The sequence below is a fragment of the Octopus sinensis genome, linkage group LG7 (genome assembly GCF_006345805.1).
Source record: "Octopus sinensis linkage group LG7, ASM634580v1, whole genome shotgun sequence".
NCBI lineage: Eukaryota > Metazoa > Mollusca > Cephalopoda > Octopoda > Octopodidae > Octopus > Octopus sinensis.
In genome coordinates, this window is record NC_043003.1 from 30,781,024 (window position 1) to 30,795,566 (window position 14,543).

The window sequence follows — 14,543 nt, forward strand, 5'->3', positions numbered from 1 at the left end:
TTTACAGAAATTAACGAACAAAACCAGCTGATCCGGATGACAGTTCTGAGAGACAAAGCAACAGTTTTGCCCCAAGGGAAAACCATTACAAAAATAATTTGGAGTGCATTCAACGTATCTCAGGTCCAAAGATTTGGCTGCTATTTCCAGCACGCCCTGCTACCAAGTAACAGCTATTTGCGATAAAAGATCCGAAATACCTGTTACGTGCTGACAGGGCGTGCAAGAAATAGCAGCCAAATCTTTCCATTTCTGGTGAAAGGAGCCATTTACGCGTGATTTCGACGTTACATTCATTGAAAGCATGTGAAATAACCTAGAAAAGAAAAAAAAAAAACCCACAAAACAAAACTCCGTTACTGGGAAATTCAGACATTCCAGGTGACCCAATGAGTCACAGGTAGTCTAGTCTAGTCTAGTATAGATATATATATATAGATATATATATTATATATATATATATATATGTATAAGGGTGAAAAGGAACACACGAGTTGATATATATGAAAAAACAAGTAAAAAATAGAAAATGCTAAAATAATTTTATAGTGAACATTTCAGTACCGGTTTCGGTCATTTTGAGACCTTTTCAACTGTAACGATTAAATAATTAAATTTAGAAAAATTAGAAGAAAAGTTTTCTTAAAAGAATATTTCTATAGTAGTGTTCAGATTTAAGTGGCATTCTGCCTTTCTCTGACTCCCTTGTTTGCACTTGTGTGTTCGAGGTAGTTGTGAGTTCTTGGTAGGGTAGTAGAGGGAAGGCTGGTGAGGAAAGGGGGGTGGGAGAATCTGGGAGTGCCCTGATGGTCGTATTTTGAATGGTCAGTGGCGGCTGGCAGTCTCAGTTCAATTCAGGAGAATATTTATATTGACAGGCTTGTTTATAGAATTAGCGTAGGTGTTATACTAAAAAACATTAGTGACAAACTTAAGGGGTAGGGGTGGAGAAGAAGAGAAGAAGAAGAAGAGAAGAAGAGAAGGAGAAGGAGAAGATGATGGTGATGGTGGTGATGATTATGACGACGATGATGATGATAACGATGATGATGAAGAAGAAGAAGGAGGAGAAGGAGAAGATGGTGGTGATGATGGTGGCGATGATGATGACGCCGATGATGATGATAACGATGATGATGAAGAAGAAGAAGAAGAAAAAAACAGAGAAGGGAGAATATGAATGGGTGTACATATAGCTATGAAGGGGCTGATTAGTAATGGATTCTATGGAGTGTAGTATTTGTGTGTGTATATATATATATTTTTTTCTTTTATTCTAAAGTTGAGGTATATTAATTGTTTGTCGTAGACCCGTTAAGAAGTGGCTTGTATTTTGTAATAAAGAGATGTTTTTTAGTATAACACCTACGCTAATTCTATAAACAAGCCTGTCAATATAAATATTCTCCTGAATTGAACTGAGACTGCCAGCCGCCACTGACCATTCAAAATACGACCATCAGGGCACTCCCAGATTCTCCCACCCCCCTTTCCTCACCAGCCTTCCCTCTACTACCCTACCAAGAACTCACAACTACCTCGAACACACAAGTGCAAACAAGGGAGTCAGAGAAAGGCAGAATGCCACTTAAATCTGAACACTACTATAGAAATATTCTTTTAAGAAAACTTTTCTTCTAATTTTTCTAAATTTAATTATTTAATCGTTACAGTTGAAAAGGTCTCAAAATGACCGAAACCGGTACTGAAATGTTCACTATAAAATTATTTTAGCATTTTCTATTTTTTACTTGTTTTTTCATATATATATATATATAGATAGATAGATAAAACTTACTTCGAAAAGGATGTGTGGCGTTCGATCATATAATAATATAAATATATGCATATATACATACATGTACATACCTACATATGTATGTGTATATACATGCATGTATGATATAGGGCATAAAAAAAACCTTGAACACAATGAGAAATGAAAACATAAAAACAAAAACATAGAAAACGAACTTTTTTTCGAACAACGAAAAAAAAGCCAAACAAACAGAGAAACGAGACATGCAACATAAAGAGTATTCCCCTTCATCAGTTGTCCCTGTTTCATCTACTCCACAATTTCGAAGGCAAGGATAATACGTGACTTCGTTGAAACAGCCCTTCCTGCAAAGCAAATTTAATAAAATTTGGGATTTTTTGCGAAGGATGAAAGTGGTAACAAAAACAGGACAGTGAGAACAAGACAGTAAAAACAAACGGTGAGGGTTGTTAAGCCAAGATGCTAGAAAAATTATTATGAATGCTAGGAAGACGAGCTTATGAGAGGAGACAGGTATAATCATAAAAAGAATATTTTAGCGGCATTATAAGGCTATGAGCTGGCAGAATCCCTTAAACGAGGTACATATTCATACGGCACAGAATGTTTTTTTTTACCTCAATAGACGTCACTGATTGGTTGAAATTGCAGAAATTGAAGAAAAAACAACAAATATCTTACAAACTATAGAACTTTCTCAATAAAGCCAAGCGAAAAAGATGTTTTATTAACACACTAGCAGTATCGCCCGGCGTTGCTCGGGTTTGTAAGGGAAATAACTATATAAGCATTTTTAGAGAGTTATATCCAAAAAATAGCAAAAAATGCATTAAAAATGGAAAAAATATGATGGTAAATTTTTTTTTAAATCGTTGACTCATCGTAGACATTTTTAGAGAGTTACTTCCCTTATATAATAGCGAAAAAATGCATTAAAATGAAAAAAAAACGATGGTAAATTTTTTTTTAAATCGTAGACTCATGTAGACGCTTTCTTAGCCATTTCTGTTTTGGTGTCTTCAAGCCATGAAGTCGTTGTTCTAAAAGAACACTGGTCTCCTTGACAACGCATTACGACGTTGATTTCCTTACACTACCTTCCCCACAGGTGCAGGTGTGAGCGTGGACGCCAACTCCGCCGCCATCGACACACGAAAAATTATGCATTAAAATGGAATAAAAAATGATGTTAAATTATTTTTAAAATCGTAGACTCATCGTAGACGCGCGCTAATAGTCAGACGGACTCGATATGAATCACGACTATAAGCTACCCGAATTTGGTTAAACTGTACCGCAAAATGTGGGAGTAGTTAGGAATCTAAATCGAAGGGGACAGACACTCACACAACTACAGTTTTATATATATAGATATACATAGCGCAGTAGTGGTGAGATATGACAGCAAAGAAAAGCATACATTCACTCTCTGCATGCAATTAGACTCGGAAAGTTCGTGAGGAACCCATTGACCCAATTTGCTGACTTTTCCGATAGCACACAGGTGTCAATGAATGGTTGAATGACCAAATCCAAGCTTCTCTGCTAGTTCCTCAACAGTTACGATGATATTTTGTTCCACCAGGGTTTTCAGGATGTCCTTGTCGAGTTCTACAGATCTTTCAGGATGAGGCTCGTCTTCTAGGCTGTAGTTTATGGCTCGGGATTTCTGGAACCACCATTGACACTGCCTTACGCTTATTGTCCAATCCCCATATACTGCATTAATATTTCTTGTACTTTGCACACATTTATATTCTGTTATTCTTTTATATGTTTCAGCCTTGAGGTTGTGGCCATGCTGGATCATGTGTGTGTGTGTGTGTGTCTATCTGTCTGTCTGTCTGTATGTATATATGTATATGTATGTGTGTGAACAATAATATTTTCAACAGATGTGTTGCAAATGTATCTGATTGTTCTCAAGCTTCAATATTGTGTGTGTGTGTGTATGTGTGTGTGTGTATGTATGTATGTATATGTATGTATGTATGTATATGTATGTATGTATGTATGTGTGTATGTATGTATGTGTGTGTGTATGTATGTGTGTGTGTGTGTATGTATGTATGTATGTATGTATGTATGTATGTATGTATGTATGTATGTATGAGTGTATGTTTACTTTATTACTAATTACTCTCTTCCAAGAACATTTTCACTCACTCTTAGCTCTTAGCTTCCCATACATTTTACTCATGTATCTATCAGCGTCATAGACAGAATACTTTCACTTTAGTCTTCCTCAAATCACTCTGTCGCTATTTACTTTCATTTTATTCGTTGCCCACTGTGTGTGTGCGTTTGCGTGTGGTGTAAACCAGACTAAGAAAAGCATTTGACACACACACCAGAATGTGAGTTTTCTGTAAATTTTAGCTTAATTGGAGTTTAAATTTTAAAAACTGGACCTGGCATGACGCGATACATTGTACTCTCAAAAATGCTAGGTAAATTGTAATTGAAGAAATCCTATATTGTAGATTTGTATAACTCCCAAAGGGAGGCAGATAAAATCTGCCTTTTATAATAAGAGATTCTACCAGTATACGAAGTTTAAAAGTGTTTAGTTACCTAGAAATTATGTTGAAAACTGCCGTTCAAACCGAAAAGATCCCACTTCACTGTCTGGCTGAGGCTCGACTAAACTTTCTTAATAAACTGCCACCACAAATTGCTAGGTATGTTCATTTTTTATCAACTAACGAAGATAAAATCCCTAACGGAAAAATATTAAAGCGAAACCCCAGTTCCAAGAGAACTAGCCAACAACGAAACATCCACCAATCCAGCCATCACTCCATGCATACATACATACATGCATGCGTAATACATACATCATCATCATCGTTCGACCGTGGTCAAGACAATGGAATTTACCATGCTACGCCAGACTTTACGGTCCATCATGGCATTACGGAGGTCCTGTTGCTGGATGCCTGTATCCCTGGAGATTACATCAGGGTAGGAGAGTGTGCGCCCTCTGGCATTGCGAGTAGATGGCTTCCAGAGGAGAAGAGTAGAAATGACTTCCTTTTCAGCTCTACAACAATGTCCAGCAAACTGGACTCTCCTACCTTTCACAAGAGATGACACAGGTGGTAGTTTCCCATATACATACATACATATATACATACAAACAAACAACTTTCTTCATTAAGATTCATTTCAATTTAGGACCGAAAAGCGAGGATGCCCACTAAACTTGAAGTCAAATGAAGAGACTCGTGATGTTTATATGCACATTACAGTTATGGTAAACAAGCAGTTTACAGAGGCAAAAGGAAGTGAAAGTAGGTGTGATTGTGTGGTGAAAAGCCTGCTTCCCAACTATATAGTTCTGGGTTCAGTCCCACAACATGGCACCATTGCGGAAATGTCTTCTATACTACAGCTTCGCGCCGACCAAAGGCTTGCGAGTGGATTTAGTAGACGAAAACTATAAGGAGCCTGTCATATATACATAAATCTATGTGTGTGTGTGTCTTCGTGTCTATGTTTGTCTCCTACCACTGCCAAACAAACGATATTGGTGTGTTTACGTCCACGTAACTTAGCGATTTGGCATAAGAGACCCATAGACTAAGTACCGTGCTTAGAAGACAAAATAATTACTGGGGTCGATTCATTCGACTAAAAATTCTTGAAGGCGGTGCCCCAGCATGGCCGCAGTGTAATGACTGAAACACGTAAAAGATAACAGATGAATTATCCTAAGAAAGTGAAAGTAAACTGCGATAGAAACAGAAAGTGACGACAATGACATCCCAAAATTTCATAAAAAAAGAACATAAAGAATTCCTACATTATGCTATTCCCAATGGTTACTACATGTATAGAACTTTCGGATCTTTTCGGTTTGAACGGCAGTTTTTAAAAATAATTTCCACGTAACTAAACACTTTTAAACTTCGTATACTGGTAGAATGTGTTTATAAAACATCTTTTTCTCTTGGCTTATTGAGAAAATACTATGGTTTGTAAGATATTTGTTGTTTTTTTTCTTCAATTTCTGCAATTTCAACCAATCAATGACGTCTATTGAGGTGAAAACATTCTGTGCCGTATTCTGTTTAAGAAACAGATTGGGTTTATTTACATTTCCGAAGAAAAAAAGCTACCCTTCCCCCCACCCCTAACCCTAACCTTAAAACAGATTGAAATGCAATAGATCGATACTAGGGTCATAATTATGGGTGACAATTTCTTATGACACCGCTAGAAAAAACTGCCGATCAAACCGAAAAGATCCGAACTTTCTAGTGATATGTTAAGTATTTCAGAAGTAGCAACTGAGACATTCCACTCCAATATACTATACCCAGCAACGAATATCACTGAGAAGTGTGACTGCTTACATCGTATATCAAACGCATATGTGATTTTCAAGTTATATTAAATATATATGTACGTTTTGTACATTGGTTTTGGTCACATATAGTGTTTATATAAAATTATGGGATATCACTATTACCACTTCAAGTTTCCATCGCAATTTAATTTAATCTTTTCGACGACAATTTACTTTCACTTTTTTTTACGGCCGTAAACTGCATGTTAACCTCTTCCTCCTACATTTCCCATGTTTCTCAGCTTTTGGAAATCTTCTTCGGATACACGCCGGGCGAAATGCTTAGCGGTATTTCGTCTGCCGCTACGTTCTGAGTTCAAATTCCGCCGAGGTCGACTTTGCCTTTCATCCTTTCGGGGTCGATTAAATAAGTACCAGTTACGCACTGGGGTCGATATAATCGACTTAATCCGTTTGTCTGTCCTTGTTTGTCCTCTCTGTGTTTAGCTCCTTGTGGGTAGTAAAGAAATAGGATAACTGCTTTTTAAGTAATTGATACATAGGTTGAGAATTGGACCAGAGAAATGCCTGTAGTAGTTATGGCCCTAAAGAGTTTTGAGTTCAAATCTCTCCGAGAGTAATTCTGCCTTTCCTCCTTCTGGAGCTGCTTAAAATAAAATACCAGTCAAGTACCAAGATCGAATATTGTAATTCATTTTCCTTGGGTATGGACGGAATTGTAACAGAATATATTTTATAATTCAAAATTGTTATAACTTGAATATGCTGCTGCTAAAATATTGTTTCAAATTTTGGCACAAGGCCAGAAATTTCAGGGGAAGGGGTGAGCCGATTACATCGACCCCAAGCGGAAGAAATGTCGCTGAGCATTTTGTTCGACATGCTAACGACTCTGCGAGCTCGCTGCCTTGTTAGCTTCACAATTATAAGGTCACATAGGGAAGTATCGACTGCTGTAGTCTTGAGTCACCTCAGATTGTGAGTCATATTGGATTGTTGTTATTTAATTCAACGTGAGCTTTATATCAGCAAATCAGTGATCAAAACATTCCTACCGTGACCATTCCGTCTACGGTACAGCGTGATTTGAGGCAGATTCGGCTGTAATATCTAGCAGATCCTGTAACAATCACGTGTTTATTTTTTCAAAACTGATTGAGGATTCACTTGTAAATAAAAACATGTAATAAATAAAACATCATACACACACAATATATATATTGCTGCAGGCGACATGTTCAAAGACGCTATGTCCGGCCACTTAGAATAACGTACTCAAAGATGAGTTTGAGAATGAATAAAATACTTAATCCATAATTTGCTGATCAACGATTATAGCTTTATATATAAACAACAACATCATAATTCGCTGGTGGACTCAGGATTTCGCGGTGTGAAACAAGCCTGGCCTTTTAAATTATAATTACAGCTTGCTCGATGGTTTCCATTCTGTTCCCGCCTGATTACTAAAGGCAGAAACAAATACATCTCACGGTCTCTTACTTTTGAGAGAATACCTTTAATATACTTTTGAGAGGATATTCTTCGAAATTTGGTGAGGTGGAGCAAAGATGCTATCGGGAATCCCGCTGGGTATCCTCTCAAAATTGGAGGGGGCGTAGTTATCTTTCCTTCTGCCTTTATTGGTCAGACGGGAACACTATGAAAGTTGTAATTATAATTCAAAAACTCAGTCTTGCTTTTTATTTATTTATTTATTTATGCGTCCTTTTCAAGCCTAGCCAGGCTCATGGGCCCGGTTTCCCGGTTTCTGTTCCCCCCAGCTGGGCGGGACGCCAATCCATCGCAGCGTTACTCAAGAAACAGGAAGAAAGAGTGAGAGAAAGTTGGGGCGAAAGAGTACAACAGGGGTCGCCACCTGCCGGAGCTTTAGGTGTTTTTGCTCAATGAACACATAACGCCCGGTTTGGGAATCGATACTTTATTACCATAACCGAGTAATACAGTAAACATTAACCTTTATTTTTAATCGGTAGTAAATTACAAAAGTTATTCAAGGAGCATGTCAGTGATAAGTTACCTTGTACGAAACTCTCGGCTCTTAAGTTACATTTGTAACTTTTTGGCGATTGATTCTCCAGAGGATGGGCCCTTGACAAATTAACAGGTTTCTCTCTTTAAAGAAAGAAGGAATGAAGAAAAAAAAAGGGAAAAGTATCACCGGAGTGGCTGTGTGGTAAATAGCTTGCTTACCAACCACATGATTCCAGGTTCAGTCCCACTGAGCAAGTGTCTTCTGCTATAGCCTCGGGCCGACCAAAGCTTCATGAGTGGATTTGGTAGACGGAAACTGAAAGAAGCCCGTCGTATATATATATATATATATATATATATATATTATATATATATATATATATATATATATATAGGGAGAATTCACAAAAAGAAAAACAAAGACGAAGACAGGTGGTGTAGACAACAAACAGATGTATTACTATAACGTTTCGATATATATGTGTGTGTGTGTTTGTGTGTTTTTCTTTGTTCCCCCAACATCGTTTGACAACCGATGCTGGTGTGTTTACGTCCCCGTAACTTAGCGGTTCGGCAAAAGAGACCGATAGAACAAGTACTATGTTTACAAAGAATAAGTCCTGGGGTCGATTTGTTCGACTAAAAGCGGTGCTTCAGCATGGTCGCAGTAAAATGACTGAAACAAATAAAAGATTAAAAGTGAGCTCTTCTATTTTTGAGAAGATGTCTCTCGGAAATTCCCGAAAGCACTCTTACCAAATTTCTGATTTCTGTCGCTTGCACTCTTCCATTTTTGAGAGGTTGCTCTTTGGAAATTCCCGAAAGCAGTCTCGCTAAATTTCTGTCGGAGGCCCTGTACATACAACGCGCGCGAACACACACACACACGTCTTATTTGTCACATATTGTTTTTATTTAGAAATGGATCCTCTGTCGGTTTTGAAAATAAATGAGTATTTCTTGAATTATAGTGTAAATAGTCGAGAATTCCACAGACACTTGTACTGGCGCATATCAACGAGGTATGTCAGAATCGTGGAACCTCGAATAAAAATAAAGAATATGGTTTTATCATTTACAACGCTTTGAGTATACACATCTCTTTGCGCTCAGGCCATCTCTGCCATTCATCGATTATAATTCTACTCAGATCTAGGACGGATTGACTCATGTTTTATTTTATCAACCTCAAAAGGATGAAAGGTAAAGATGACCGCAGCGGAATTTGAACTCAGAACGTAGGGAGGAAGATAGATAGAGAGAGAGTAGTAACTAAATATTGTAAGGTAATTCTGTCCGACGCTCTAACGATACTGCCACTCCACCGATAAAATAAATGTTAAAGAACTAGGATATTATACATATATATATATGTGTGTGTATTATATGTTATCGACGAAAAACCTACGAAAGGCAGAGTGCCCCAGCATGGCTCTCACGAAACCATATGTAGGGGACGTGTATTTCTGCGTACGTGTGTGTGTGTGTATCACTGAGTGTGAGTGTATTTAATGTCTAACATGAATCTGCAACAAACGCCAACTCTTTCGTACTTTCTCTCAAAAGGCGACGACGAAAGCATTGCATTATAACTTTTATTTTCTCCCTGTTTATTTCTTTGTTGCTCTCTCGTTCTCTCCCCCCCCCTCGACGACAAACGCTACTGCAGCTACCTTCTCTTCTCACCTCACCTCTTATTTTCCCCCCTCTAGTCTCTTTCCTACTCTCTCTTTCTCTCTCACTCTTACTCTATCTCTCCACCCCCGCGTCATCGTTTCTATTTACACGCTGCTTTCTCGTCTTTTTCTTTTTCCCTCTGTAACTTCTTTACTTCTCCTCCGTCTCTTTCTCTCTATCTATCTTTATTTCTAACGGACGCCACATTATCTTATCACTCGCTTTTCAAACACACACCGTTCTTTCCCTTTTTTCTTTTTACACCTCATCTCTCTTACACTCCCTCTCTCTCTCCCCCTCGTCAGAAGCTTTCTAAATCTAATCATATTCCATTCTCTCTTCCCTCCTCATATTTCAGTCCCCCCCCCGCTTTCGATTTTCCTTTCATCCCACCCTCTAATTTCTATCTTTATTATCTGCTCTTCTCCTACCCCACTATCTTTCAACTCATTCTCTTCATCTTCCTCTCTTTCCCTCCCCCGCCTCTCTTCTCACTCTCTCTGCCATCCTACCTCCTCTTCACCCAACGCTTTCTTATCCTCTCATTACATTCGTTTTTCTCCTTCCTTTTTTCTTTCTCTTCCCCCCCGTTTCCATTTTGTCTCTATCTAAATTTCTTTCTCTTTACTTTCTCTCCTTCCATACAGTTTCTAATAATTCTTTCTTCCTCTTTTCCTTACGCCCCCCCCCCCATATTTTCTCACGCCCTCTCTCTTTTTTTCCTCTTACTGTCCTTCTTTCTCTCTTTATTCTCACCACTCTCTAGTTCTCTATCACGCCTTCTCTGTTTCTTTTTTTACTCAACTATTTTATCATCCTGCTCATGTCCTCCGTAATATATATCAATGTAACAAAGTCGAATCGCTTGATAGAGTGTTTTCGCCCTGCAGACATCTGACAACTGATCGGATATATCTATATATAAAATACATATATACTTATATGCATATAAATACAAACAGTTAACTGCATTTAAAGACACTCGCTCATCCTTTGCTACTGCAGGTAACAATAATATTACTATTATTTTTTCTATTCTCAATGCCCTCTCTCGCTCTCTGTATATATATATATATATTGTTTTGTTTTCACTGATATTTAGTAGAAGCCACAAAGGAACTCAAGACCCGAAAGTTTCGTGCGTTGGTACTAAATAAGTGCCAATGCACGAAACTCTCGGTCGTTGAGTCACTCTGTGACTTCTGCTAAATATCAATAGAAATATACATATACTCATATTTTGAGTTCTATTTCTCCTGTTTGCATCAACATGCCTATATATATATATATATATATATATATATATATATAGCCATATTTTAATAATAATGTAATTGTTAATTTAACTTTCACTGTAATCTGACGCATATTCCCTTAAACCCCTTCTATGCCTTTCATTTCTCTCCAGAGCCAGCCCGTGGCTTACCGTCTCTAATCGTCTTGTGTGGGGTTTGTAGACAAATGTAAATAGTGTATTCATTTAACAGCCATACGCATACGCACGTGTATATATATGTATATGTGGGTGTGTATATATGGTTTTTATCATATCGTTGATCGCACTCAGCTCGTATCATCATACAAGGAGGGTTCGTATTGTTTACACTGTTTACATTTATGTATATATTGAGTGTATATACACATATTTCTTTAGATTACTGAGACTAATATATATATACCTGTGTGTGTATATATATATATATATATATATATATAAACTATTCCGATTTGCAAAATGCATACGTTATGTATGAGTTTATGTGTGTGTCTGTATGTGTACACACACAAACATTTATGAATATATTTGTGTACTCGTGTATAGATACGTGTGTGTGTATTCTACACACACATCTTCCATCTGTTACCTGTTTCAGTCATTCGATTGCAGCCATGCTGGAGCACCGCATTTTTAGTACTTATTTTACCAGACTGTTTTGCCGAACCGCTAAGTTACAGGGACGTAAACACACCAGCACCGAATGTCAAGCGATGTTGGGAGACACACACACACATAAATACGACAGGCTTTTTTCAGTTTCCGTCTGTCAAATCCACTCACAAGGCTTTGACCCGTGGCTATAATAGAAGACACGTGCCCAAGGGGCCACGCAGTGGGGCTGAACCTGGAACCTTATGGTTTGAAAACAAGCTTCTTACCACACAGCCACTCCTGCATGTATCTTCCCCCTTCTCTCTCTCTCTCTCTCTCTCTCTCTCTCTATATATATATATATATATATAATATACATGTACATGTGTGTATATATGCAGACGTGTTTATTTGTACATGTTTATATGTCTGTATAGGTGTGTGTATGACGGCTCCTAGAAGACCCGTCATGTTTCCTTCATTTTGAAATCATCAGAGTGCGCTCTGCTGAATTAAAATAAAAGCAATATGAGTAACCATCTCAGTGGCATCATTTAAAGAAACAAATATTTCCAGTCCATGTTGTTGATTACTTTAACTTGTTTCAGTTTTTAATTGGCATTTACACACATGTATATAAACATATATATATATATGTATGTATGTATGTAAAACAAATGAAGGACAGGTGTTATCTATTCGGCAATTTCTAACGACTCTTAAATTGATTAATGAGTACATTATATCAATTCCAAAGAAACCGTTTTCTCCAGATGGATACCTTTACATTAACGGATCTTCTAAATAATTTAACATAGTTGAAAACTTTTTTAAAAATCTCAGAGCGAACATTTCTGACATTCTGCTTAAGTACCTTATTCAACTGAATCTTACATATATTTTATATATATCATCATCATCATCATCATTTAGCGTCCGCTTTCCATGCTAGCATGGGTTGGACGATTTGACTGAGGACTGGCGAACCAGATGACTGCACCAGGCTCCAATCTGATCTGGCAGAGTTTCTACTGCTGGATGCCCTTCCTAACACCAACCACTCCGAGAGTGTAGTGGGTGCTTTTACGTGCCACCGGCATGAGAGCCAGTCAGGCGGTACTGGCAATGGCCACGCTCAAATGGTGATTTTTACGTGCCACCTGCACAGGAGCCCATCCAGCGGCACCGGCAACGACCTCGCTGCCCTTCATATATGTTTATCGCTTAAGTTTTGGAAGTCTAATAGCCTGGTGTAGATCTCAGTATACATATGCTTCAGAATGAAGTGTTAGTCGAGTACAGAGCGATGACAAAGGAATAAATTATTATCTAATGGATTTAGCTAGTTTGCTAGCTAGATAGATAGATAGGTACAAGCATAGCTGTTTGGTTAAGAAATTTACTTCCCAATCATGTGGTCTTGGGTTCAGTCTCACTGTGTGTCACCTTGAGCAAAGCCTTGTAAGCTGATTTGGTAGATGGATACTGGAAGAAGCCTTTCAAATGTGTATGTATACAGATCAGATTGGAGCCTGGTGCAGCCATATGGTTTGCCAGACCTCAGTCAAATCGTCCAACCCATGCTAACATGGAAAACAACGTTAAACGATGATGATGACATATATGCATATGTGTTACCTTGTCTTGACATGTGATGATTGCAAATGAGCATCACCACCATACAAAAACTGTTCCTCATTTTTGGCTTTCCATGAAAAGCATGTCTGGCCATAGGGTAATATGACCTTGCTTGGAAATAGGCGAGTACTGGCATCAAGAAGGGCATCTGGATGTGGGAAAATCTGCCCCAACAAATTCTGCCTGACCCATGACATTAAATGATGATGCCACTTGCACATTAATTTCTTGAGCAAGCTGTTCCATTGATCAGATCGACTGGAACCCTTGTTGTTGTAACTGACGGACTGCCAGTAATGTATATACAAACACACATATATTTTGTTGTGTTGTCAATATGGGCATGTCTCAGATGAGTAAAACATGGCTTTCATGTTGCAATCAACACAAATTCAAAGCTTTATGGAAACTTTCAAGTTCCTTTTGAGTCAGCTAGTTTCTTAAGTCTCTCATATGTGACTGAAGCCTTGTTAATCCTCAAGTTGATCTTAGAATCTAGGGATTCATACATGGATACAAAGCTGCTAGGCATACAATCCACTGCATTAAGTTTGGTTCTACATGCAGCTCACCTGTAATAAGTGTATATACATACATGTGTGTGTAATATATCACCTTAGTTCTTCTGCATCCATATTTCAAGTTCAAAAGCATTACAGGCATGACAAGAGACCTCTATCATTTTCTGATTACCATTATTAGTGTATAACAAATAGCAAAATAGAATTATAAAGGTTTACTTTTTAGTTTTGAAATTATTCAGATTAAACAGTTTACCTGTTGTGCAAATAACAGATAGGTAACTTGATCACTGTCCTGAAAGGCATAAGCATTTACACCTGTAAAGTGCATAGAGTAAAGGTGGAGTGGTTATATATCTCTTCTTAACCCCTTCACTGCTGAAATCAGCTATATCAACTTAAAATTTAATTTTCCTTAACTGCAGAAAGCAGTTTTATATACTAGTCTATCTTTTGTTGAGGAATGTTATGTTTGGAGCTATTTTTAGTTGACATATATCAGGTTTGTTGAAGAAATATGTCTTGCAGAAAGTACTAATTGTATTCTTTTGGTAGATATTTAACATCATTACTGGAATAACCATAGCATTTAATTTTGCAGTTAAAGGGGTTAACTCCATTTTTGATTTCAACTGGGACTGGTTCCACCAGAATACTGTTTGAGCTGATGGAAGCCTTTATTTGTAAGGCAGAGAAACCTATTGACAACTTATCCTTTTTCAGGATTCTCCACAGTGCATTTGTAGTCAC

General features: G+C 37.7%; 1 protein-coding gene across 7 annotated transcripts in view; it reads left to right on the forward strand.

Annotated features, from left to right (window-relative positions):
• The window catches only part of LOC115213916 (probable protein phosphatase 2C T23F11.1), a 242,823-nt gene that overhangs the window by 18,404 nt on the left and 209,876 nt on the right, over positions 1-14,543 (forward strand). For 2 of the 7 annotated variants that reach the window (XM_036504685.1, XM_036504686.1), the window contains exon 1: positions 10,499-10,769. The exons of 2 other annotated variants lie outside the window; for them this stretch is intronic. The gene's annotated coding sequence lies outside the window, so the exon portion shown is untranslated. Of the gene's footprint in view, positions 1-10,497; positions 10,770-14,543 lie in introns of those variants that run through there. 3 more of the 7 variants (XM_036504691.1, XM_036504689.1, XM_036504684.1) reach the window with 2 other exon arrangements.